This window comes from Sus scrofa, chromosome 8, assembly GCF_054392235.1.
Source record: "Sus scrofa isolate SSC_HxYL_T2T_F1_AM1 chromosome 8, Sscrofa_HxYL_maternal_Yorkshire_Landrace_v2.0, whole genome shotgun sequence".
Lineage (NCBI taxonomy): Eukaryota > Metazoa > Chordata > Mammalia > Artiodactyla > Suidae > Sus > Sus scrofa.
This window is the reverse complement of record NC_139390.1, coordinates 40643816-40671138: the sequence shown is the minus strand read 5'-3', so window position 1 is coordinate 40671138 and position 27323 is coordinate 40643816. Positions and strand designations below refer to the sequence as shown.

General features: G+C 45.9%; 1 long non-coding RNA gene across 1 annotated transcript in view; it reads left to right on the top strand.

Moving 5' to 3' along the window:
- Nucleotides 1-9830: 9830 nt before the first annotated feature.
- The window catches only part of LOC146400439 (uncharacterized), a 33619-nt gene continuing 16126 nt past the window's right edge, over nt 9831-27323 (top strand). The window contains exon 1 of the long non-coding RNA XR_014812458.1: nt 9831-10354. This is a non-coding gene — a long non-coding RNA (uncharacterized LOC146400439). The remainder of the gene's footprint in view (nt 10355-27323) is intronic.

Here is a 27323-nt window from a genome sequence, read left to right as displayed (position 1 = left end):
ACTACTATCCATGAGGACTCGGATTCAGTCCTTGGCCTCGCTCAGTGGGTTAAGGATCTGGTGTTGCCACGAGCTGTGGTGTGATTGGCAGACTTGGCTCGGACCGGGCGTTGCTGTGGCTGTGGTGTAGGCCGGTGGCTACAGCTTTGATTTGACCCCTGGCCTGGGAACCTCCATATGCAGCAGGTGCTGCCCTAAAAAGACAAAAAAAAAAAAAAAAAAAAAAAAAGTTTGCATGTGTGAGTTCCACTCCTGGACCACGTGATTGGGTAGGAGATTCTGATGTATCCTAACATTCATGGCACACTGGCTGGGGGCAGGCACCATTTGTACCAATGACATACCCCAGCTTTAGAGCTCCAGGACTCTGAAAGCTCTGGAGACCCTCTGCTACCCTGTTTCTGCACGCAGCTCTGAGGAGCTCAGGCAGGCTCCACCCTAAAGCGGGCGGCATGGGTGGGCTAGGTCCAGAGACAGATCCCTGTATATCACAGCTGATGCACAACCGAGTATTCTTGTTAAAATTTCTGGAGGCCCAGAATTAACCTTGGGTCCCTGGGGAACATCTTACTTTTAGAGTCTTTAAAATCAGAAACATTTGATTGGAAAAAGCTACTTTTTTCATGCCTTATCTTACCTTATGGATCAGAGAAGCCTTGTCACTGTCTTCTCCTTTTTTTTTTTTTTTTTTTTTTTGCTTTTTAGGGCAGCACCTGCAGTATATGGCAGTTCCCAGGCTAGGAGTCAAATTGGAGCTGTAGCCTCCAGCCTACACCACAGCCACAGCAACTCGGGATCCGAGCCTCGTCTGGGACCTGCATCACAGCTCACGGAAAAGCTGGATCCTTAACCCACTGAGCGAGGCCAGGGGTTGAACCCGAGTTCTCATGGATATTATTTGAGTTCGTTAACCACTGAGCCACAGCGGGAACTCCAAGCCTTGTTTTCTTAAATCAAACTTTTCCATCTCTGGAAATGCCAAGCATAGTAAGTTCACAAGTGAGGTGATAATACAGAACACACTCTTGTGCTACTAAATGGGCAAAGTGCTGATGGGAAGACAGTCCCTAAATTCCAATAGTTTCCCATTTTTTTAGCTGCACATTTCCATAAACTGTTTCTATGATAGTCTTCCTGCCGCGCCTTATTTTCTTTCTCTCCAAAATAAAACAAAAGCAATGATTCAAATTCAAATGCATTTCTAAGTAACTTGGGTGAGGTCACCAGAATGAGTTTTGCTTTACACAATTTGAATCAGGTCAATCTGAAAAACAAGAGCAAGATTATGCAACTAAGATTGTGTGTGTGTGTGTGTGTTGAGGTAATTGGAACCATTTTAATGGAGTAGTGAGTGGTTAATAGAGAAACTAGTTGGTGAGACTTTTGTATCGAATTTGAACTTGCTATTTTTTAAAATTACTCAATGAATTTTTATTACATTTTATAGTTGTACAACAATCATCACAGCCAAATTTTATAGCATTTCCATCCCAAACACTCAATGCATTCCCCCCCATCCCCCAACCTGTCTCATTTGGGAACCATAAGTTTTTCTGAATTTGCGATTTCAACAAAGCCATTCTGAGCGCTTGTTGTGAGGACAACACTTACTTCAAGGGCATATATAAGTATTCTTTTCCCACATAGAATGCATGCTCCTTAAGGGAAGATCAAGATTACATCTTTCTTTCCTATCTCCTAAAAGAGGGGCAAAAAAGAAAGAAATGAGGGGGAATGAGGCAGGATTGAGGAAATAAGGGTCTAGCCCTTCGGGTTAAAGCAGTGTGTTTTTAGCACGATAAAAATGTCAGTCAGTGGAACTGGCTAGAGAGCTGGTCGTAGATATAAAAATACGGAATAATTACAGGAGTTCCCCTTGTGGCGCAGGGGAAACCGTGAGGATTCGGGTTCGATCTCTGGCCTCACTCAGTGGGTTACAGATTTGGAGTTGCCATGAGCTGTGGTGTAGGTCACAGACATGGCTCAGATCCCGAGTTTTTGTGGCTGTAGCATAGACTGCCGGCTACAACTCCAATCTGACCCCCAGCTTGGAAATTTCCATGTGCCGCAGGTAAGGCCTGAAAAAGCAAAGAAATAATTAAAGGATTAGGTAAGCATCATGAAGGGAAAGCAAGAATTAGTTAATAAACGGTTTTGTAATGCATTTAACCTGGCAGTTGACAATTGTTCCTTTTTTTTTTTTTTTTTAGCACCATGGCAGGAACTCCAACAATTGTTCCTTAAGCTTTTCTCTTTCCCTGTGCCAGTATTCAGAGACCCACTCTGGCCCCACACTGAAAGGAGCTGATCATCAAGTTGGCTACTTTGTTACAAGTGACCCATCCCCTGTGCCATGGCACTGAGGCTGACCTGGGAACCAACCTGGCTGAATTCTAGCGTGATGTGTATTTGCAAATTTACTAGACATCAACTCCTGGGAAACCAAAAGAGGGTAATTGCGTTTATGATCTGAAAGGACAGGGAGCATTTGGAAACCCTCAGCCACTCTGTTACTCTAGCGTCTAAGAGAGTAGCTGGCATCTAGCAGGTGCTGAACAAATGTTTGTGGACTAAATGACATATGTGTCCTTTTACTTTACGGGGGAGACCTCCGTGCTGCTGGCTGCGGCTGTTATCGCCTGAGCCCAGAGCTCCTTAAAGTATAAAGTCTTTACACCCAAGGTTCCCCTGGGAGCATTTCTCTGATATTTCCAGAGTGGGACCCTGGACCAAGAGGGGCGAGACTGAGGATTAAACAGAGCATATTCAAGACACAGGCAGAGACACTTCTAGCTTCCAAATGGCTGGCTGGCTGCTGCCTCTGGCAGCAAACACGGCCCTTTCCCCCAGGAATGGAACGGATGGCACAGACAATATTGAAAAGAAAAGGGAACGAGGCGTTCCCACTGTGGCACAGTGGGTTCAGAGGCACCTTGGAAGCGCTGGGAAGCAGTTTCAATCCCCAGCCTGGCATAGTGCATTAAAGATCTGGTGTTTCCCCAGCTATGGCATAGGTCACAACTATGGTTCAGATTCGATCCCTGGCCTGGGAGCTCCATAAGCTTCGGGCAGCCAAAAAATTAAAAAAAAAAAGAAAAAGAAAGAAAAAAAGTGGAATGAGCATTGGGCCCAGGGCCTTCCTTCCTCATGCTGGCTCAGCCAGCTGTCAGCAGGCGTTACGTCCTGTGTCTAACCAGAAAACTGTCTCCAGCCACTGCCTCTCTCCTGCCCTCCCCTCTGCCTGGAGTGGAAACCCAGCTTTCTTAGATCCCTGTTGTTGGAGCAAGGGGAATGGTGGACACGTGTGTGCCAAATGCCCAACGTTTTGGTTGATCCTGGCTTGGGAGAGATTATTTGCTGGTTGGGAGGGGGAGAGGAGACGGGGAAGAAAACTCAAGTCTCATTCTTTAGTGATGTGGAAATGTATTGCCATTGGCTCTTATTAGGTAGCTCTAAGCCAGTGATGAAAAAAATGTTTTCATTGGCAGGAGAACACTTTTTTTTTGGCTTTCTGCCATTTCTTGGGTCACTCCCTCGGCATATGGAGCTTCCCAGGCTAGAGGTCGAATCGGAGCTGTAGCTGCTGGCCTATGCCAGAGCCACAGCAACGCGAATCTGAGCCGCGTGTGCAACCTACACCACAGTTCACAGCAACGCCGGATCCTTAACCCACTGAGCAAGGCCAGGGATCGAACCCACAACCTCATGGTTCCGAGTCGGATTCGTTAACCACTGCGCCACGATGGGAACTCCAGCAAGAGAACACATTTTACAGCCACATCCATGCATGTCTGCTTTTGGGCAGACTGCAGAAACCTGTGGCTTCGGTCCCTCCTACTCCTCCGTCTAGGGAACCTACCAGTGGTTCAGGACCGAGCCCAGTGCCTGCGTTGAACATGAGGATTTTCTTGGCCACTCCGGTCCACACCGATTTTTCCATGATCTCAGCCTTGTTGCAGTTACCATCTTCACCACAGTCAGAGCAGACGTACTGTAACGTGAAAGAGGCTTAGGCGTTAGAACTTCTAATAATATGGTCCTTGCGTAGGCTCATGTGGTCATATGCTTTTGATAAAAGTGTAAATGTTGGACTTCCCGTTGTGGCACAGTGGAAATGAATCTGATGAGTAACCATGAGGACGCAGGTTCGATGCCTGGTCTCGCTTAGTGGGATAAAGATCCAGCATTGCCGTGAGCTGTGGTGTAGGTGGCAGATGTGGCTCCAATTAGACCCCTAGCCTGGGAACCTCCATATGCCGTGAATACAGCCCTAAAAGGCAAAATAAAATAAAATAAAATAGAATAAAATAAAATAAAAATTGCAAATGTTAAAATATTTTAACTGCCATGGGCATATTGTCTCCACCGACTTGCTTCCCCCTCCATCACTTTTCCCTCCAGCAGATGTGTGTCGATGGAGAGGCTCTGGCATTTGGGGGACTCCAGCTCTTTAAGAAGTTAAGTTAGAGCTATATTTGTTTGGAGTTCAATGGATCTGTGCATGTGGTTCACACATTTCTGTGTTGGTTATTCTCGGGTAAGAATTACTTCCAGGAATACTCGGGATGTCCTCGATACATACTCATCTGCCAGCACGAGTCCGATTGCAGTATCAGCGTGTCCCACTGCACCTGACACTGGAAGAGAAAAAAACAGAGTCCAAATGTGCAGAAACAGAAACTAGACTGGGGAAATTTTTTTTTTTTTTTGGTCTTTTTGCTATTTCTTGGGCCACTCCTGCGGCGTATGGAGGTTCCCAGGCTAGGGGTCGGGTCGAATCGGAGCTGTAGCTTCCGGCCTACGCCAGAGCCACAGCAAGGCGGGATCCGAGCCGCGTCTGCAACCTACACATACAGAACGGCAATACCGGATCCTTAACCCACTGAGCAAGGCCAGGGATTGAACCCGCAACCTCATGGTTCCTAGTCGGATTCGTTAACCACTGCGTCACGACGGGAACTCCGGGAATGTTCTTTAATCCTTAGAGGTACAAAATTATAAATGGAATATTTGGTTCTGATTGACGTCCGCTCAAGACAGAAATTACCTTCAGCTTTGATCCCTGGCCTGGCTCAGTGGGTTAAGGATCCGGCGTTGCCGGGAGCTGTGGTGTAGTTGCAAAAGCGGTTTGGATCCTGTGTTTCTGTGGCTGTGGTGTAGGCCTGCAGCTGTTAGCTCCAATTCTACCCCTAGCCTGGGAAACTTCATATGCTACTGGTGCAGCCCTAAAAAAACAAAAAATAAAATAAAATGAGAATCAGGAATTCCTGTCATGGCACAGTAGGTTAAGAATCTGACTGCAGTGGCTCTGGTCACTTTGGTGATAAGGGTTCAATCCCCTGGCTGGTGCAGTGGGTTAAACATCCAGTGTTGCCATAGCTGTGGTGTAGGTCAAAGATGCGGCTGGGATTCAACTCCTGGCCTGGGAACTTCCACATGTTGTGGGTGTGGCCATAAAATTAGAAAAAGCGAATTGAGAATCAACTCAGAATAGAATTGACCAGAGTACTTGTGTGGATAGGGTACAAAACTGTAGCAATATTATAAACTGTGAAGTAGCATTTTTATGCTGCCAAGTTGCATTTTTATGCCTCCCAACATAAAAACTGATGGCGATCCCAACTGATTCCCACGGACCAGTCTCAGCATATGAGACACCTCCTGATGAAGCCTGGCAATTCCAGGAAAAAAAATAAAAAAGGCATTCAAAAGCACTAAAATCACAGCAAAGCAACCTAAGTGTTCTTGTGACAAAACTCTCATGCATATTCATGTATAAGTTATTGTACACAGTTTAAGAGTAATTTGATTAAACAATTATGTAGCTCAATCCCATATAATGGCATTCTAAAATGCATTTGAATTGCTTTCTCTTCTCTCCATGACAGTGATATTACAGAATTATTGTCATTTGCAGAGATGATCATACAAAAAGTATACAACCAAAAAAATAGGAAAAAGTATAATAGAGGTATACTATGTAATTTTTCATGGTTTTGTTTTCTGTATTTGTCACTTTCTAAAATTTTGTAATTTGTTGTGATTTCTTTTTTTCAATCAAAATGTATTTTCCTTTCATACCTAATTTTGTCTTCCCGCTTCCAATTCTTTTTCTTAAAGAACCCTTTCCTCCTACCATGCATAAGCTTCATGACCCACGTAACTTGAATCTGCCCTTGACCACAGCTGAGCAATCTCTTAGACTCTTTTCTATTATTCTTATTAAAGTTGTTGAATATTAAAGATACCCATAATTGTTTATGTTTGGGAAATAATTTTCAACAATGCAGAGCTTTGTGCAGAATGTAAATAATGTCGTTGCCTAATGCTTCTCACTCTCCAGGAATATAATTAATGTTAATTTGATGTCCACCCTCACCCTCAAATGCCTTTTTGTTTTTTAAGCCAATTCATGATGACTCAGTGTGGACTTTGGAGCTCGCTGCATGGGTTTGACTTTCACCTCTGCCCCTGTGATCTTGGGAAAACTACTAAATCTCTTAGTGCCTTACCTGGAAGGAGAGGGTTTGACTATTCTGTGCACCTGTCTCTTAGGGGTGCTGAGAGAAGCATTTAGGGCTTAGAGCAGTACCTGCCATGCTGTACTCATCCTACGATGGTTTTATTTGGAAAATGAATGTATTACAATTTCTTATCAGTTATTTTATGTGACCAAGTATATCACTCTCCCTTCCCCAAAGATTGTAAGCTGCTTCTTTTTTTTAATTAAAACAATTTAATTATTTTTTATTAACTTTTTTTATTATAGTTGATTTACAATGTTCTGTCAATTTTTTTCTTTTTCTTTTTTTTTTTTTTTTTTTTTTTTTTTTTGTCTTTTTGCCTTTTCTAGGGCTGCTTCCTGTGGCATATGGAGGTTCCCAGGCTAGGGGTCTAATCGAAGCTGTAGCCACTGGCCTACGCCGGAGCCACAGCAACTCAAGATCCAAGCCGCGTCTTCAACCTACACCACAGTTCACTGCAACGTCGGATCCTTAACCCACTAAGCAAGGCCAGGGATCGAACCCGCAACCTCATGGTTCCTAGTTGGATTTGTTAACCACTGCACCACGACGGTAACTCCTGTCAATTTCTGCTGTACAGCAAAGCGACCCAATTATACACATATATACATTATTTTTTTCACATTATCCTCCATCATGTTCCATCACAAGTGATCAGATACAGTTCCCTGTGCTATACAGCAGGATCTCATTGCTTATCCACTCCACACCCAATAGTTTGCATCTGCTAACCCTAAACTCCAAGTCAATCCAAACCCTCTCCCTCTCCCTTGGCAACCACAATTCTCCACGTCCATTAGTTTGTTTCTTTTCTGTAGATAGGTTCATGTGAGCCGTATATTAGATTCCAGATATAAGTGATATCATATGGTATTTGTCTTTCTCCTTCTGACTGACTTCACTTAGTATGAGAATCTCTGGTTCCATCCATGTTGCTAAACTTCTGTTTAGGTACCAAGGGGAAAACCTCTTTCAGATGGCGTGATTCCTTAGAATTGTGAGGTCGTGAGCGCCCTCTAGCTGCATTATCTGTGGTTCCACTGACCGCCATGCACACTTCCACTGATCTGGCTGTTCTGACTCACGGAACAATCTTAGATTTGGTAGAAACCGGAGGGTGGCTGTGGCTGTTCTGAAATTCAGAACCAACGTATCAGGAGACACTCCTGAGAAGCTAGAGATCATCGGAAACAGAAGACCCTCTCTGAAATGCACGGAGATGATGTCCAGGAGAAAACAGGGTTTACACAAAGCTCGGAGGAGCACAAGTAAGCGCTTGCCGCTGCATTCCATTGCAACAGCACCCAGAAGTGTGGCTTACGTGCGTGGTCCTTAACGACAGCCTGGGGAAACAGGGAAAAAAAGAATGTATTTTCCCAGTATTACACAGCTCCACAATTACGTACAAGAGGAGCTGGGGAAAAAAAAAAAAAAAAAGGAAAGGAAAGAAAAGAAAAAAGGATGAGATAATAAAAGATTAAGGGATGAAGAGATTGGGCCAGGACAGATTGTTTGGGTGGGTGTGTATATCTTTATTATCTTAAAAGGCTCTCCTTAGGAATCAAATACTCCTGGATTAATCCATCACGGGCTGTGTAAGGGAGTACAGAATAGTTTCTCAGCCCTCGAAAATTCACAATCCGATATTGAGTAACAAAAGCTTGTACCAGAAGACTATGAACCCAGTTGTGTTTAAAAAAATTTCTAAGTGCACAAGGCTTTTAGGAAAAAAAAAAAAAAAGCAAAATAGTGAAATGTAAACTGTGGTTATTTGGGGGAATGCAATTTTGTGGGAAGCTTTTGTTCCTTGTGTTATTGGGGAGTTCCTTCCTCTAATTATAATAAACATATATTTCTTCTGTAATTAGAACAATACCTGTTTTGACACAATTCATTAGATAGCTTTTAATTTTTTTTAATCTTTTTTTTTTTTTTTTTTTTTTTTTTTTTTAGGGCTACACCTGTGGCATATACAATCTCCCAGGCTAGGGGTCAAATCCGAGCTATCAGCTGCCAGCCGACGCTCCAGCCACAGCAATGCCAGATCCTTGACCCACTGAGTGAGGCCAGGGTTCGAACCTGCGTTCTCATGGATGCTAGTCAGATTCATTTCTCCTGAGCCACAACGGGAACCCCAGATAGCTTTTAATTTAACGTAGTTCTTTGGCATTCTCGTTTCTATGTAATATTTTTTATTATTTGGTCCTGTATTAAATTGTAATTACAAGAGTTTAAAAACAACTTGGCTCACAGCAGTATTTATATGTTCCCCCACACCAAATGCAGTATAATGCTCCACATAGTCTAGAATCATTCCCTGTAAATCAAAACTCTGGACTGACCTATTGATATATGAATAAGAAATGTTTGTAGCATGATATAAAACCAAACCCCACCAAAGATAGATGAAATTTGATAACATAAAAATTTAAATTTCTGTTCAAGAAAAACTACCCATAAAGAAAGTTGCAAAATAATCCAATTGAGGAAGAATATTTGCAACATACATGACAAAGGATTTAAGGTCCATTATGTATATAGAACTCCAAGAAATCAATGAGAAGCTGATTTTTCTTTTTTCTTTTTAGGGCTGCACCTGTGGCATATGGAAATTCCTGGGCTAGGGGTCGAATTGGAGCCCCAGCCACTGTCCTATACCACGGCCATGGCAATGCTACATCCAAGCTGCATCTGTGAACTACTGTGCAGCTTGTAGCAACACCAGATCCTTAACCCAATGAGCAACGCCAGGGATTGAACCCACATCCCATGGATACTAGTTGGGTTCTTAACCCACTGAGCCACAATGGGAACTCTGAGAAGCTCATTTTTCTAAAAGAATGTTATATAACAGTCAGTTCACCAAATCAGAAATTCGGGTGGTTATTAAACACATGAAAAATACCAATTATAAAAGTAATTTTAGGAGTTCCTGTCATGGCTCAGCTGGAACGAACCCAGTTAGTATCCATGAGGACATGGATTTGATCCCTGGCCTTGATCAGTGGGTTGAGAATCTGGCGTTGCCATGAGCTGTGGTATAGATCGCAGATGCGGCTTGGATCCTGTGTTGCTGTGGCGGTAGTGTAAACAGCACCTGTAGGTCAGATTTTAAATCCCTAGCCTGGGAACTTCCATATGCCTTGGATGTGGCCCTAAAAAAGAACTACACCAGGCCTTGCTGAGCTTTCCCATCAGCCCCTATTTCTATCATCACTGAATTACATCAAATGACTTGAAATGCCTCACCTGGAGGCTATTTTCCTTTCCCTAGTGTATTTCAGCTTGGACTTGGATTTGATTTTTAGCTGCATCAGTTACAGCAGCTGTGACAGGACGGTCCAGGCTTGCTTCCTGCCTTTATGCACAAGAAAAGCACAGTAATGATCCCCCCGTCACAGCTGCCCCACAGCCAGTGCCTGTGATTTCAGTTCCCCTGTGGGGTAGGCCAAAGATCCACGGCCTCAGTCCTGCCCTCCACGACCTCAAGGTCAAGTGTGATAGGTTGGGTAGCTGCCACGGGGATCCTTAAGCAGAGATGATTTCCAGCTGGGCTGGGCACGCAGGGGCACGTGCTCGGCGAGGGCTCATGAGCTCCAGAGAGCGGTGGTGGGGAAGCACGTCTGCAGAGGTGGGATGGGCAGTAAGGACAAGGCCAATGCAGGGCTGTGGACTGGCCCCCAGTTTCCACCCCTACCTGCTGTGCCGGCCGGAAAGGGCTCCTATGGGCCTGGACCCCTGAGCTCTCATCCCAGGATCCCTGGCTTCACCCGAGGCGGTCTGTCCTTCCTCACCGCCCCACAGCCCGAGACTTTCCGCATCGACCTCAGGTACCGCAGGCTTTTTCTTGTTTTTCTAGCTGATTGTTAGTTCATTCATTCAGTTGTTTCTTAACAGACTCCTTGGAGGTTCAGAAGCCTGGGCTCCTCTAAAGTGTCTAATTCTCGGTCATTGCGCGACAGTCATTCCGACTGGTTCTGTTCCTAACCTGGGCGGTGGACCTGTCAGGCCACCACTCGGCGTCTGTCGCCACCTCTTTGGGGGCAATGGTGGTGACGAATCGTGAGGCTCTGGGTCCCTAGAATCAGAGCCTGGGATGGAGATCCTTGTTTAAGGGAGTTCGGGGCGGGCGGCGGGGGGAGTGGCCTCAGAGAAGGGGGTGAGGAGATGAGCATGCGCAGATGGCTTCCAGCTCAGCCTGCTCCCACGGAACTTGGGAGCACAGGCTGTCCTACCATGGGGACAAGGCCGGCCTTTGTAGCCCACGTCAGCCAGGCGATGACTGTCCGCCGCACGGGGGCGCCGGGGAGCCAGAGGGGCACCCTCTGAGGGCAAACCTCTAAAGAAGGGGGGCGGGTGAGGCTGTTTACAGCCAACCTTGCTGCAGTGGAGACGGAGTGGGGGTGGGACAGGATGGGTGGACCTCTGGGCCAGGCGTCCATGGTGTCACTGCAGTGACAGTGATAAACTCTGACCTTCACTGAACACGGGCTCTGTGCCAGGCACGGCTTGAAGTATCTTATCTACACTAGCATTTGATGCTCATGGTCATCCTATCATTCTGTTGGGTTTTCACAGATGAAGACACTGAGACACAGAGAGGTTAAGTCACTTACCCAAGGCCACACAGCTAGTAAGAAGTAGGACTCGGCTGGGAAAAATGATCCTTAATGTCTTTCTGTGACTCTATAGAAGAGTCACTTTTGTTAGCAAATTGAGAATGGTGTCATTTATTTATTCAGTCAGTTGCCCATTCATTCCACATTTATCAGAGCCTCCCAGGTACTAGAACATTCAAAAATCAAGCCCATCTCCAGCCCTCCAGGAACTTCAGGGAGGAACAGACTGGGGGGACTGTGCCCTGGGCCCCTGGGGAGAGGGAAGTATAGACGTTGAATGGAGTGCCTCAAGAAAAGGACGAGTAGGAATTCCCTTCGTGGTTCAGTGGTTAACGAACCCGACTAGGATCCATGAGGTTGCGGTTTTGATCCCTGGCCTCGCTCGGTGGATTAAGGATTTGGCATTGCTGTGAGCTGTGGTGTAGGTCACAGACACAGCTCAGATCCCAGGTTGCTGTGGCTATGATGTAGGCTGGCAGCTTTAGCTCTGATTCGACCCCTAGCCTGGGGACCTCCATATGCCGTGAGTGCAGCCCTAAAAAAAAAAAAAAAAGAAAGAAAAGGATAAGGATCCAGTTTGGTCTGGAAAGATCAGCAGATACTAAAGGTTGAAGAAAGGGGCAGGGCTTTTCCAGTAGAGGGAACAAAGGTGAGGAGGGATGAAGGCCTAGGGTGGGTAAGGGGAGGGTGGCATGGGCTTGGAGACAGACTAGGGTGGCAGCAGGTTGTGACGGGCCTGGAGGGTCAGGCGAGACGGTTCAGAGCATGCTGGCCAGGAGTTGGCCAGTGGGAATGAATCCAGCTGGTATCCACGAGGATGCGATTACAATCCCTGGCCTTGCTCAGTGGGTTAAGGATCCGGCATCGCCGTGAGCTGTGGCCAAGATCTCAGATACAGCTCGGATCTGGTGTTGCTGTGGCTATGGTGTAGGCTGGCAGCTGTAGCTCTGACTCGATCCCTAGCCTGGGAACTTCCATTTGCGCAAGTGCGGCTGTTTATAAAAACAAACAAACAAACAAACAAAAAAAAACAGAGCATGTCTGCCAGCTTGTGTTCCATCTTCAACTTGAACAAGCTGGTTCAGCACAAGTGGCCAAGGGGATGCCTGTCTTCTCTCAGCCTGGTGCTGCCAGAGGTGGTTGGAAAAGTGATGCTGAGCGAGGTCCACAGGCAGGAAGGGGTTAAATTCCAGAGATGACGGTCGCAGGGGGCATGTTTGGAGTTGGCGAGATAAAAACTGAATTTTATAATAAAAAAGAAGTTAGAGATCCCCTGTCACGTGTCTCTCTCCAGCTATCTTGGGCACGTCTCTTCAAAAAACAAACAAGGAGCACAGAGCAGAGCTCTTATCTTTCTACTCATCCTGTCGAAATCTAACTGTGATCCTCTGCAGGTCTAGCGCGCTCCCCGTCTTTATCAAAGCCTGGGCTTGGGACTAGATAACCACCCACCCCCGGGGAAGGTGCGTGTTGGGGGGGGTCAAGCCAGATGAAGTTCACAATTCACGCTTGGTTGACCGCCTGGGTATCATGGTGATTGAGCTATTTGATGATGTAACCAGAGTCAGAGGAAGATACTACCAAGAACCAGGAGGACTTTGTCTCATCATTAAAGCGTCGATGCAATTAGTTAAATTTTCGGAGGCTGTGAGTGACCCTGCAAATCCTGAAAACCACTAGGAAAGCAGGAGCTTTCTTTTTTCCTTTTTTTTTTGGTCTTTTCTAGGGCTGTACCCAGGGCATGTGGAGGTTCCCAGGCTAGGGGTCTAATCAGAGCTACAGCTGCCAGCCTGTGCCCGAGCCACAGCAATGCTGGATCTGAGCCGCGCTGGCGGCCTACACCACAGGTCACAGCAATGCTGGGTCCCTAACCTACTGAGGGGGCCAGGGATCGAACCGGCAACCTCCTGGTTCCTAGTCGGATTCATTAACCACTGCACCATGAGGGGAACTCCATGCAGGAACTTTCTTTAATTCACCTTTGTCTTCAGTGCCTCAAATGGTACCTGGCCAGTAGGCGGTGCCGAATAAATGTTTATTACTCCCTGCGAAATAGGGGTTTTTGTTTTTTTCCCCGTGTTTCTTTCTTTCTTGACTGTATGCAAACTGTGGATGAATCCCAGCATCTCAGGGTTTTACAAGATGGCCTGAGATGTTCAGGTCTACCCTAAGCCTAAGTTGTCATGGTTAATATTGATTGTTATGTGCTGGGCTCTGTGCTAAAAGCTATAATAATAATAATGATAATGAAATGATACACAATACTCATAGAAGGTTCCACTGTAAGTGCTTTACTTGTAGGTAATTAATCCATTTAATCCTGACGAGAACTCCAAAGTAGGTGCTCCCATTGTGGCTCAGCGGTAATGAATCCGACTAGTATCCATGAGGTTGCAGGTTCGATCCCTGGCGCTGCTTAATGGGGTGAGGACCCAGCGTTGCCATGAGCTGTGATGTAGTACTCAGATTCAGCTTGGATCTGGCATTACTGTGGCTGTGATGTAGGCTGGCAGCTGCAGCTCTGGTTTGACCCCTAGCCTGGGAAGTTCCATATGCTGTGAGTGTGGCGCAAAAAAAAAAAAAAAAAAAGAACTTCAAGGTAGGTATTAAAATCCACATTCCACATTTTACTGTGAGGAAAATGAAGCTCATGAGGTTGTGTGACTTGCCCAAGGTGACATAACCTGGAATTTGAATCTATGACTCTGTATCTACACTGTGGAAGGAAAACCTTTAGCCTGTCCTAGACCAAGCTCACCCCTGGGGTGGGATCACAGGGGTCTGCAAAGCCTGGTTTGATGCTGGCCTGGGGACAGCCTGCTCAGCATCTTCAGATCTGGGGATGGATGGGGACTCGCTTGCTGTAGCCATCTTGGCACCATGGGCACCAATCCTCTGGGGCTGGAAAGAGGAACTCTGCCTGACTCATTTCCTGGGATGACCTGTCAAGTGGCCCCAAGCCTATATGTGTTTCCTTTTTGGGGTGGCCGCTTAAAGGAGCTTAAAATCCCAGTGGGTTTCTGGGAGCAGCAAAGCTCAGTAGGTGAGGTGCAGGATGAGACGGCTCCATGCCTTCCTCAGAAAAAGAAGCTGCATCTCTAACTCCCAAGGCTTCCTTTCAATGACATGACCTTTGTGCCAGATGGGGGCTTCTCTGCAGATTTGAACAGTGGGGGCATCTTTGGGAGAGGTGAAGTCCTTCTGAGAGGTCAGGGGCAGGCTGCCCTCCCTAGGACTTAATTTCTGGAAGTTTTGTTTAAATAAAATCTCTCTTCCACCCTGCACATTCTGTTATGTATATACGGTAATTAACCCAAAGACAAGGATGGAGGCAGGCTCCAACACCCCTCACTGCCTGAGTGGACACAGACTCACAATAAATAGCTGGTATTGGGAGTTCCTGTTGTGGCTCAGCAGAAACCAACCCGACTAGTATCTGTGAGGACGCAGGTTCGATCCCTGGCCCCGCTCAGTGGGTTAAGGATCTGACATTGCCCTGAGCTGTGGTGTAGGTTGCAGATGCGGCTCAGATCTGGTGTTGCTGTGGCTGTGGTGTAGGCTGGTGGCTACAGCTCCTATTTGACCCCTAGCCTTGGAACCTCCATATGCCACACCTACAGCCCTAAAAAAAAAAAAAAAAAAAAAAAAATCTGGCATTGATCCGTCTCTAATTCTCTTTGACTGGCTTTCTTTTCACATCATACCATTAGACTTTTGTCTTTAAACTTTTCTTTGTTTGGTGTTTTTGTAAAATCTCTTAAACACCTTGAAGTGCGTTGCCCATCAGGGCTGAACTATTTGTGTGCAAGTTTACAGATAGGAGACTTTACAAGCTTCAGGGAGAGCTGACCTGGTGGTTGGGCACTCGATGGTCTCCCCATAATCATTTGGTAATTAAATGAACAGGTATTTTAATAAATTAATGGAACAATCATGAAGGTTGAAATAGGAGTTGAACTTCAGGGAATTAACTCCTTTCCTAACAGTGACGGCTAAAATTTCTGTGATAAAAGGAATGAGAAAAGGAGACAGATGAAGGCAAACGCTTTGGTTTGGGGTCTGAGAGGCTTGTGAGGGATGGTGCCTTTTACAGAGAGGCGGAGTGGGTTTGGGGCAGAGAAATCAAGAGTTCCATTTTTAGGAGGAGTTCCCATTGTGGCGCAGCAGAAACAAATCTGACTAGGAACCATGAGGTTGCAGGTTTGATCCCTGACCTCGCTTAGTGGGTTAAAGACCTGGTGTTGCTGTGAGCCGTGATGTAGTTCGCAGATGTGGCTTGAATCTGGCATTGCTCTGACTGTTTGGGCTGTAGACCAGCAGCTATAGCTTGGATTTGATGTCTAGCCTGGAAACCTCTGTATGCCCTGGGTGAGGCCCTAAAAAGCCAAAAAAAAAAAAAAAAAAAAAAAAAAAAGGAAAAGTTCCATTTTCAGGGTTTCTCAGCCTTGGCACTGTTTGTGCCAGGTAGTTCTTGGTTGTGGGGGGCTGTGCTCTGTGTTGGAGGAAGCCTCACAGCCTCTCTGGTCCCTGTCCCCTGGGTGCCCCCTCCTCCCTCAGTTGTGTCTCCCCAAACATCTCCAGATGCTGTCAGTATCCCCGGGGCAGGGGCAAAACTCCCCTGGTTGAGAGCCTCTGGGTTGACATCAACACCTATGATCTCACCGTGGGGGCGGGGATTGTCCAACAGGCAGGGAGAGAGAGAAATTATAGTCATTGAGATTTATAGTACATCTTAGAAAGAAGTTTCTGGCAGATGACGAGTTCCTGAAATGATTGCTTTCGGTCTCCGGCATGAGGGGGAAAGGGGCCAAGAGCTGGTTGGACACCCCAGGGACTGCCAGGAATGCTGGCTCTGGAGCCAGATGGGTCTGGCTCGAACCAGGTTCAGGCACGCAGCGACAGTCAGCAATGCCAGGCCCATTTCCTCGTCTGTCAGATGGGGCTAATAGCATCTGCCTCCTGGAGCTGATAAGATAAGAGGTTTGTGGAGAAGATACCCAGCACGATGGCCTGAAGTAGAGCCCTCAAAAAGAGTAGGAGTCACAGCTACTGTTATTACTATTAGGCTTTAGGCTGGCGCCTTCCCGCTGGGGCTGGCTAACTAACAGCAGGCCACCTGAAGCCTTCTTAAGGCTATCATCTTCCCTGAAACTCTCTGCAGACTTTTCTGGGGCAGTTTTGGGAATGAAAAGTGCACCTGTCTTGGAGTTCCCGTCGCGTCGCAGTGGAAACGAATCCGACTGGGAACCGTGAGGTTGCAGGTTCGATCCCTGACCTTGCTCAGTGGGTTAAGGATCTGGCGTTGCTGTGAGCTGTGGTGTAGGCTGGCAGCTACAGCTCTGATTAGACCCCTAGCCTGGGAACCTTCATATGCGGCAGGTGCAGCCCTAAAAGGACAAAAGACAAAAGACAAAAAAAAAAAAAAAAAAAAAAAAAAGTGCAACTCTCTAGAAAGCAACCACCATGTAAACTCTCTGAAGAGATTAGAACAACTCCTTGGATAGATGTATTTTAGCCCAAATGTGTTTGAAGCTCCTGGCAGCGAGTGCTCCGTCTATATTGAACAGCTGAAAAGACACCCCGAGGTAGGTACTTGAGGCTTTTCAAGGGGAAAAACCACCTTTCTGTATAGAAAGACTTCCTTGGCTATTATTATTATTTTTTATGTTTTGCAAGCAATGGAAAGGCAATGCAGCCCTCTGTTGGCTGTGTACCCCACCCACTAGGGAGAACACTGAGACACAGAGAGGTCAGCTACTTCCCTAAGTCACACAGCTCCTCAGTGGCAGAGTAAAGCTTTGCATCCAGATGTTCCGCCTGCAAAGCCTGAACCTTTAACCACTAACTACAGTGCATGCATAGGTCACTTGAAACTTGAAGGGAAAACTTCCTGCAGATATTAACAGCATCTCAAGGACCATTTCCTCATTTATTATCTACTTGTCCACGTTCCCCGTTTTATTTTCTTCCGTGCACATCTGTTGGCATTCCATTTAATTTCAATTCTTTTCATCTTTTTTTTCCCCCCAGAACTATGTCACTCTTGTATTTTAATACTATATTTAAAACATCAGGCACCAGAGAAACCCTTCAAAAGAAAAAGCACAGGGGCTGTCTGAAGCAAATGCCGATGCAATAGTCTTTATCTCATACAGCTGAATATAATTTCCCCCCAGATGTGACTCTAGGAACTTATTAAATTAATTCTTAGTGTTTCAAAACCAATAGAAACACCACCATGGCCTGAGCTAGCCAAGAGGACCCGGGCAGCTGATGAATTTGCAGACAGTCCCTCTGGCCTGTCAGCTCTTTGCCCACAACCTCTTAATTAAGCTGATTGGGGACCGGACAAATTTGCATATTCAAATCTCCCAGCCTCCTCTTCCTTGGTGTGAATGAGTGTGTTCCGGGGAGTGACCCAGCTGACTCAGCCAGAAATATCGTGTTGGTCCTTTCCTGGTGCAAACATGGGGGCACCAGGGTTGGCACCAGAATGGCAGCTCTTGGAGTTCCTGTTGTGGCTCAGCAGTAATGAATCTGACCAGTATCCATGAGGAGGCAGGTTCGATCCCTGGCCTCCCTCAGTGGGTTAAGGATCCGGTGTTGATGTGAGCTGTGGTGTAGGCTGCAGACACACCTCAGATTCTGTGTTGCTGTGGCTGTGGTGTAGGACAGCAACTACAGCTCCAATTCGACCCCTAGCCTGGGAACCTCCATATGCAGCAGGTTCGGCCCTAAAAAGAAAAAAAAAAAAAAAAAAAAAAAAAGTGGTGGCTCTTGACTGAGAGTCCATCCTGGCTGCCCTGGAGTCCAGAAGGAGATCAATACCATTTGGGGACATTGATGCCTTGGGCTGCTTGGAATGTAAATGGAGACTCTTTGCCTCCTGCAAGGCCTCTTAACAGATGCAGCTCAGATCCTGAGTTGCTGTGGCTGTGGCCGTAGTCCAGTAGCTGCAGCTCGGACTCAACCCCCAGCCTGAGAACTTTCCATGTGCCACGTGCAACTCTAAAAAAGCAAAATCATCTATGGGGATCTTCTTCTACATTCTCTGCCCTACTCACCCCCATGGCTATAAAAAGAGAAGCCAGGCTGAGGGTTGGCCCCCTGGAGCAAGGCCTGGTCACTCTCCTAAGGTGGCTGAAGTCCCCCCATATGGAGGTGCTAACAAGCTTTGAAGGGGAAACAAACAGAAGAAGCTCAAAAAGTGCAAGAACTCGAGTTCCCGTAGTGGCTCAGTGGTTAATGAATCCGACTAGGAACCATGAGGTTGTGGGTTTGATCCCTGGCCTTGCTCAGAAAAGACAAAAAAAAAAAAAAAAAAAAAAAAAAAAAAGTGCGGGAACTGTCAAAGGGGCTGTTTTAGGAGCTTCCCCCCTGGAGCTGGTCTCTGGTGCTCACTAAGCTGTGAGCCTTTTCAAGGTTGGACTCATTAGCCCCGTTCCTGTGTCATTCTGTTCCCCTTTCTGTTCCCCTTTCTTCCATCCCTCGTCTCTCCCTGCCCACCAGCCACCTCCGCTCCTCCCCACCAGCTGAATTACACCCTATTCAAATCTTCTGAGACAGAACTCCCTAAAATATGCCCTTCTTTCAAGATATGTTGATGTTCATATCATTCAAACGCTATGACAGAAGACTTTTTTTTTTTTTTTGCCTTTTTTTGGTCTTTTTTTTCAGGGCTGCACTTGCAGAATATGGAGGTTTCCAGCCTAGAGGTCGAATTGGAGCTGTGGCTGCCAGCCTACACCACAACCACACCAATGCAGGATCCGAGCCGAATCTGTGACCTACACCACAGCTCATGGCAATGCCAGATCCTTAACCCACTGAGTGAGGCCAGGGATCGAGGCCAGTCGGATTTGTTTCTGCTGCAGCACGACAGGAACTCCTGAAGACATTTTAAGGAAAGGAGAGAGACGGAGATTAGGGCCTTTGGTCTAGCATTCTGTGATAGTCCTCTAAATCCTCATTTGACCCCAGCCCATCCCTCCACCCCAACCCTTAGCAGCTGTTCCCTAATGCAGGGAGTTCAAAGGAACACAGAGAATCCGGCCAGCACTGGCAGACCACGGGGCAGAATCAGCAGGAACCAAGAGGTTCAAGACCCAGAATTTAGCTGGTGCTAGTTGGGACCCTAAACAGATGCCCCCCTCCAGGGCCCTTCTGCTTTCACCCTGCCTCTGCCACTATCCCGGCCAGCACTCGGCTCTCCCAGGGTCCACACCTGACTCTGAGCCAAGGCTTTAGACTCACCCAGACCCTGGCTTCAAGTCTAACATCTGTGTGACCTTAACCAGACCCCCTTCCCTCTCGAGATTCAATTTTCTCATGGAAATAATAGCATTAGTACCCAAATGGTAGGGTTTTTTTTTGTATGTTTTTTTTGTTGTTGTCTTTTTAGGGTTGCACCCTCGGCATATGGAAGTTCCCAGGCTAGATAGAGGTCGAATTGGAGCTGTAGCTGCTGGCCTACACCACAGCCACAGCAACTCGGGATCCAAGCTGCATCTATGACCTACATCACGGCTCACAGCCACTCCAGATCTTTATCCCGCTGAGCAAGGCCAGGGATTGAACCTGTGTCCTCATGGATACTAGTCGGATTCGTTTCCGATGAGCCACAATGGGAACTCCTAATTGGTAGGGTTTTTGTGACGACATGAACAAATTTATGCATGAGCTTTCTTACAAAAAAAAAAAAAAAATGGCAGTGAAATTCAGGTAGCTTAAAAGTAACCATTTAGTGCGTTTATAATGCTGTATAACCACCAGCTCGATCTATTTCAGAAACACTTTCCTCACCCAAAATGAAGTGCTACCAATACTAGGAATGCCTAGTATTTTTAAGGGACTGGAAAAATGAGAATCTCACTAAGCCTCAGTCTTCTCAGCTGTACAATGGGGGGGGGTGTCGAAATGACCCATTGTCTGGTTTACCTGGAAAGCTACTCATTAAAGTCAGACTTCCCAGCCCTTGGCCACCTCCATCCAATTTGCTTTCTGTCTCTGTGGGCTTAGGGGCATTTCCTACCCATGGAATCATACGCTATGTGACCTTGCGTGTCTGGCTTCTTTCAGCTTGTTTTGGAGGTTTGTCCATGTTGTAACAGTATCATGATTTCATTCTGCTTTATGGCTGAATGATATTCCATTGCCTTTATGCATTACACTTTTTTTTTTTTTTTTTTTTTTTTGTCTTCAATCCCTTCAATCCTTTGGAAGCAAGCCAGTCCTTTTTTTTTTTTTTTTTTTAATTTACTTAATTTTTTTTTTTTTTTTTTTTTTTGTCTTTTTAGGGCCATACCCACGGCATGTGGAGGTTCCCATGCTAGGGGTTGAATCAGAGCTGTAGCTGCTGGCCTCTGCTAGAGCCACAGCAACACGGGATCCAAGCCACATCTGTGACCTACACCACAGTTCACGGCAACGCCAGATCCTCAACCCACTGAGCGAGGCCAGGAATTGAACCAAAATGCTGCACCCACTGCATTTGGAGGGGCTTCTCAACTATAAAATGGGGTGGTTGGTAGTAGAAATGACCCATTGACCTGGTTTACCTGGGCAACTAGTCATTAATCCAGGATAGGACCTGGACATTTCCTCTTCCTGACTTTCCAAGAAAAACACATCTATGGTGAAACAATAATTCCCTTATAAAAAAATATAGTGTTCTTTAATTGACTTGGCATATATTTTTTTGAGTCCCTACTGTGTGCCAGGCATCATTCTAATCTCTGGGGATAGAGCAGTGATCAAAGCAGGCAAACCCCTTGTCCTCAGGAAGCTTATATTCAAGTGGGAGGGAATGGGGAATATGTAAATAAATGCAAAAGATGTCAGTCTGGGGAGTTCCCATCGTGGCTCAGAGGTAACTGGGCGAGGCCAGGGATCGAACCTGAAACCTCATGGTTCCTAGTCAGATTCATTTCTATTGCACCACAAAGGGAACTCCAAGATGTACAATTTTCAAAAGAGTGATGTGGCCAGCATTGATTTCCTTGAGAAGGTGACTTCTGGCCAAAGATTTGAAGGAGGTGCAGGAGGAGAGGTAGGTGAGTGTCTAGGGGACAAGCAGGTTGTGCTGCGAGGATGGCAGTGACACAGGTCCTCAGGCAGGGGCAGGGCTGGAAATGTCAAGCAAGGGCAGGGTGGCCACCAGTGAGCTAGTAGGAGCCCCGCTGGGGGAAGTCTGAGAGGCAATGGGAGCAGGAGGGTGTAGGGTCACGTGATAAGGACCTTGCTGTTGGATGCCGATGGATGGCAGAGCTTGGGGTGAGGAGAGGCCAAGCCCTTCAGAGGCTCTCCAGCTCCTTTGGAGGCAAGCCAGTCCTTTTTTTTATTGATTTTTTTTTTTTTTTTTTTTGTCTTTTTAGGGCCGCACCCACGGCATATGGAGGTTCCCAGGCTAGGGGTTGAATTGGATCTGTAGCTGCTGGCCTACGCCAGAGCCACAGCAACATGGGATCCGAGCTGCATCTGCAACCTCACCACAGCTCATGGCAATGGTGTGACCCTTAAACCACTGAGCAAGCCCAGGGATCGAACCCACATCCTCATGGATACCAGTTGGGTTCGTTCCTGCTGGACATGATGGGAACTCCACTTTTAAAAAAATCTAACTGATTCAAAACTCACATAACATAAATTCACCAATTTAATCTTTTTTAAAAATAAGATCTTTTTAAAGCATACAATGCAGTGATTCTCAGTACATTCACAGTGTTATACAATCATCACCACTATCCAATTCCAGACTATTTTCATCACCCACCTAAAGAAAGCACATATATTCTACTTCCCCTACTCTCCACTATCTCTTGGCAGTCACTAATTTAGTTTGTGTCCCTCTTTTTGCCCCCTCGGCAAAGTTCATATACCACTGTTGCTGTAAATTGGTACAACCACTATGGAAAACAGTACAGAAGTACCTCAGAAAATACCATATGATCTAGCAATCCCACAGCTGGGCATATATCTGGACAAAACTTCCCTTGAAAAAGATATGTGCACCCCTATGTTCATTGCAGCACTCTTCACAGTAGCCAAGACATGGAAACAAGCTAAATGTCCACCAACAGATGCCTGGATTAAGAAGATGTGGTACATATACACAATGGAATATTACTCAGCCATAAAAAGACTAATGCCATTTGCAGCAACATCGATGGAACTAGAGACTCATACTAAGTGAAGTAAGTCAGAAAGAGAAAGACAAATACCATATGATATCACTTATTTGTGGAATCCAAAATATGGAACAGATGATCCTATCTGAAAAACCAGAAACAGATCATGGCCAAGGAAAGCAGACTTGGCGTTCCGAGGGGGGAAACAGGAGGGTGTGGAATGGATGGACATTTTGGGGGTTTTGGGGATGCAAACTGTTATATTTGAGATGGATGGGCCATGGGATCCTACTGTACAGCACAGGGAAATGTGTGTGTCTGGGTCATTTTGCTGTACAACCGAAGTTGACGAAAGATTGTAAATCAACTATACTTTAATAATCATAAAAATAATGAAAAGTAAGGTAAATACAGATTAACTGGACTTCATCAAAATTAAAAACTTTGTTAACACAAGGGACACTATTGAGAAGGTGAAATGATAACCCATGGAATGGGAGAAAATCTTTGCAAATCAATCATCTGATAAGAAACTAGTATTTTTTAAAAAATTTATTATTGTTATTATTATTGTCGTTTGTCTTTTTAGGGCTGTACTCATGGCATATTAGGTTCCCAGGCTGGGGGTCAAATTGGAGCTGCAGCTGCTGGCCTACACCTCAGCCACAGCAACATGGGATCTGAGCCACATCTGAGACCTACACCACAGCTCACAGCAACGCAGGATCCTTAACCCACTGAGTGAGGCCAGGGATCTAATCTGAATCCTCATGGATGCTAGTTGGGTTCGTTAACCACTGAGCCAGGATGGGAACTCACTGTTTTTTAAATTTATTGGTCTTTTTAGGGCTGCACCCATGGCATATGGAAATTCCCAGGCAAAGGGTTGAATCAGAGCCGCAGCTTCCAGCCTACGCCACAGCCACAGCAACACCAAATCTGAGACGCATCTGCAACCTACACCACAGTTCACGGCAATGCCGGATCCTTAACCTGCTGAGTGGACCAGGGATCGAACCCGCAAACTTGTGGTTCCTAGTCGGATTCGTTAACCACTGTGCTGTCACGGGAACTCCTTATTCTCATTCTCACACAGTTTTGTCCCTTCTATCAGCAGGTTTTGCCAACCCTGCTTCCCAAACAGATCCTGAATCTGTGGTCGCTTCTCTGCCCCACTGCTGCCAGCCTCATCTAAGTCACCAGCTCTCCGACCTGGCATGCTGCTGTGGTGTCCCCACAGAGCAGCCAGAAGGGTCAGTTTAAAACACGAATTGATTGTGCCACTCCCCCTTCTTAAAGACCTATCATGGCTTCTGACCTCAGGGAAAGTTCAAGCTCATTACTGTGGCTGACAGGTCCGTGTCTGGCCAGGCAGACGTCTGCCTGCCCACTCAGTCACTCCAGCCACGCTGACCTTCATGCTCGGCAGTTGCATCTGTGCTTGCCTTTGTCCTCTGCCCCAAGTGCTCTGCTCCCAGTTTCTGGGTCCAGCTTAAATGTCACTAGGTTTTCCAAAACCACCCAATCGAAAGTAGACACCTTTCCTCAACAAGTCTGTTACACCCTATTAAATATCCTGTTTTATGGTTTCTACAGCACCTAACTCTCTTAAAAGTTATCTTATTTTTTAGGTTTTTTTTTTTTTTTTTTGCTTTTTAGGGCCACACCCACAGCATATGGAGGTTCCCAGGCTAGGGGTCAAATCAGAGCTGTAGCTGCCAGCCTACACCACAGCTACAGCAACTCGGGATCCAAGCCACATCTTCGACCTATACCACAGCTCACGGCAACGCCGGATCCTTAACCTACTGAGTGAGGCCAGGGATCAAACCTGCGTCCTCATGGATATTAGATTAATTTCCTCTGAGCCACGATGTGAACGCCTTATTTTTTAGGTTTTAAAAGGATTTATTTATTGTTTTATTTTTCATCTTTTTGAAAATGTTATTGGAGTAGAGTTGATTTATAATGTGTTAATTTCAGGTGTACAGAAAAGCAATTCAGTTATATGTATACATATATATGTTAGTGTGTGTGTGTATATATATCTATATATCTATCTATATATCTCCATTCTTTTTCAGATTCTTTTCCCATATAGATCATTATAGAATCTTAAATAGGTTTCCCTGTGCTATACAGTTGGTCCTTGTTAGTTTCTATTTTATACACAGTAGTGTGTATATGTTAATCCCAACCTGCTCATTTATCCCTTGTCCCCCCAAAAGGATTTGTTTATAAGGCATGTAAACTACTCGAGAGCTGGGACCTTGTCTGTCCACTATTGTGCTTCCAAAATCTAGAGCAGTGACTAGCCCATAATAGATGTTTAATAAACACATGGATAAATGAAAGTAGAGTGAGTGGGAGAGCTTACGCAGCATCTGCCCTTTCCTCTGGGGTCCCCTAGCACCCCACCTGTCCCTCATTAGAACTCACACTACCTTACATTGTAAAGACTTGCATGTGCCACCTCTTCCCCTCTGGTTCTCTAGAGGAAGGAACTCTTTTTTTTTGCATCTATCTCAGTACCTAATATTTGCCTGGCACACAATAGATACTCAATAAATGCTCTTTGTATCATTTGGGAGTGATGATATATCCAAAATAAGTGATTTAAAAATTATTTCCCTCTCATGCACAAGTCGAAACTGGTATACTGGCTTGGAGTATACCAGCCAGTTCAAGAGCCCAGTTTGTGCCTTCCTTTGCATGGTCTGAGATGGTTCATCACCTTTTCTGCTTCCAATGCTCAGGAAAGGGAAAGAGCAAGAGGTCACATCCCTCTAAGGGGAGGACCTTGACATTGCCATTATTACTTCTGCTCATATCCCATTGGCCATGATTAAGTCACATGACCCCTTCTAGCTGCTAGGGAGGCTGGGAAGTGTAGTCTTTTATGAGGAAGAAGGCTGCACCCAGCTCATAAGTATATTTTGGTGGAAGAAGTGGAGATTGGCTATTGAGGGAGGAGCCAGCATTTCTGTTCACATATCCATTACTTCATTTGAGCCTCACAGCAATCTTATTGTGCCAGCAGTTATGCACTATGACTTCCATTATACTGATGGGAGAACGGATACTTAGGTTAAGTGAATGGCAAAAAGCAATGAGTGAGGGAGTTCCCCTTGTGGCTCAGCTATAATGAATCTGACTAGTACCCATGAGGATGTGGTTTCAGTCCCTGGCCTTGCTCAGTGGGTTAAGGATCTGGCATTGCCCTAAGCATCAGTGTAGGTTGCAGATGCAGCTTGGATCTGGCATTTCTGTGGTTGTGGTGTAGGCCAGTCACTGTAGCTCCGATTTGACCCTTAGCTTGGGTCAAAGCAAACTTCCATATGCTTTGGATGTAGCCCTAAAAAGCAACAAAACAAACCAACCAACCAACCAACCAACAAAAACCAATGAGTGAGACGCAGACTGGGAACTTGAAACCAGGCCTTCTGATGCCAGGCTGCAGAGAGAACCCTTTTATTGGTTGTGTGGTCAACAGCTCAGTTCAGCAACAGGAGCATGTGGCCACTGAATTATTCCACTGAGCACCTAGTCCATGCCAGGCTTCCTGGTGGACTCCTGGCCAGATATACAGCTTTTCTGGGCCCAGAACCTCACTGGGGAAATGCCAGCCTCGGCCCCAAGCCTGCCCCTTGGACGAGCAGCAGATTCCATCCCTCCTCTGGCCAAGCAGCATTCACACAGTTGTGTTTGGTACTCAAAGAAAAAGATGGCACTGCTGGGCAGGAGTCAGGAGTGAGGTTTTCTTGGTTGTTGGGCTCATCTTCAGGATGACAGTAGGAGATCCTACCAGGTGCTGGGGATAGAGCTATGAACAACAGTAGAAATTCCTGGCTGTAAGGCAACTTGTATTCCAGTGTGGAGAAGCAGACAGTAAAATAAATAAATAATACTGTGATAGAATATGCTAGATAGTGATGTGCTATGGAGAATATAAAACAGGGGTGAGGAATATGGGGTGCTGGGGAAAGTCATATCCCAGCTTAAGTACAGAGGTGGGTGGGAGTACACATTGTGGCTAATGAACCTGATTGGTATCCATGAGGATGCAGGTTCGATCCCTGGCCTGGCTCAGTGGGTTAAGGATCCGGTGTTGCTGTGAGCTGTGGTGTAGGTTGCAGACACAGCTTGGACTGGACTTTGCTGTGGCTGTGGTGTAGGCTGGCAGCTGTAGCTCTGATTCGACCCCTAGCCTTGGACCTTCCATATGCTGCGGGTGCAGCCCTAAAAAGACAATAATAAATACATACATACATACATATATACATACATACATACAGAGGTGGGTGAAGACCCCACTGAAAGCTGACATTAGAGCAGAGCCTGGAACAAAGTGAGGGAGCAAGGTAAAGAATATCTAGGAGATGAGAATCCCAGACAGTGGGGACAGTAAGAGCAAAGGTCCTGAGGCAGAAGTATACTTAAGGTATTCAAAGAACTTTAGGTACACTTGGACCAGAGAGGGTGAGGGGATGAAGAGATGAAGTGAGAGGTCATGTAGCCAAGTGGACTGTAAGCAGCACTGCATGGTACTGCTGTACAGGTTGTTCACTGCACAAGGTTCTCTGAACTCTATAAGCTTGTGCCCTAATGCAAGACTCTTGTGTCTGCCTGGAGGAAGGAATGAGTGGTAAGCTAGTAACAATCTTTTTAATTACTATGGCTTGTTCCACAAAAGATTAGGTGATTTGAGGCAGAGGAATGACATAATCTGACTTGTTCTTTGGAGACTGTGATAAGACCAGATTAAACTGCAAAACCATAAACAATATGATTTTTAAAATGGGCAGAATATCTAAATAAATACTTTTCCAAAGAAGACACACAGATGGCCAGTTGGTATATGCAAAGATGGTCAACATCATTAATCATCAGAGAAATGCAATTCAAAACCACAGTAAGATATTACCTCACTCCTATCAGAATGGCTGTCAAAAAGACAGGAAATAAAAATAAGTGTTGGTGAGGATATGGAGAAAAGGGAACACTTATGCACTGTTGGTAGGAATGTAAATTGGTGCAGCTACTACGGAGAACAG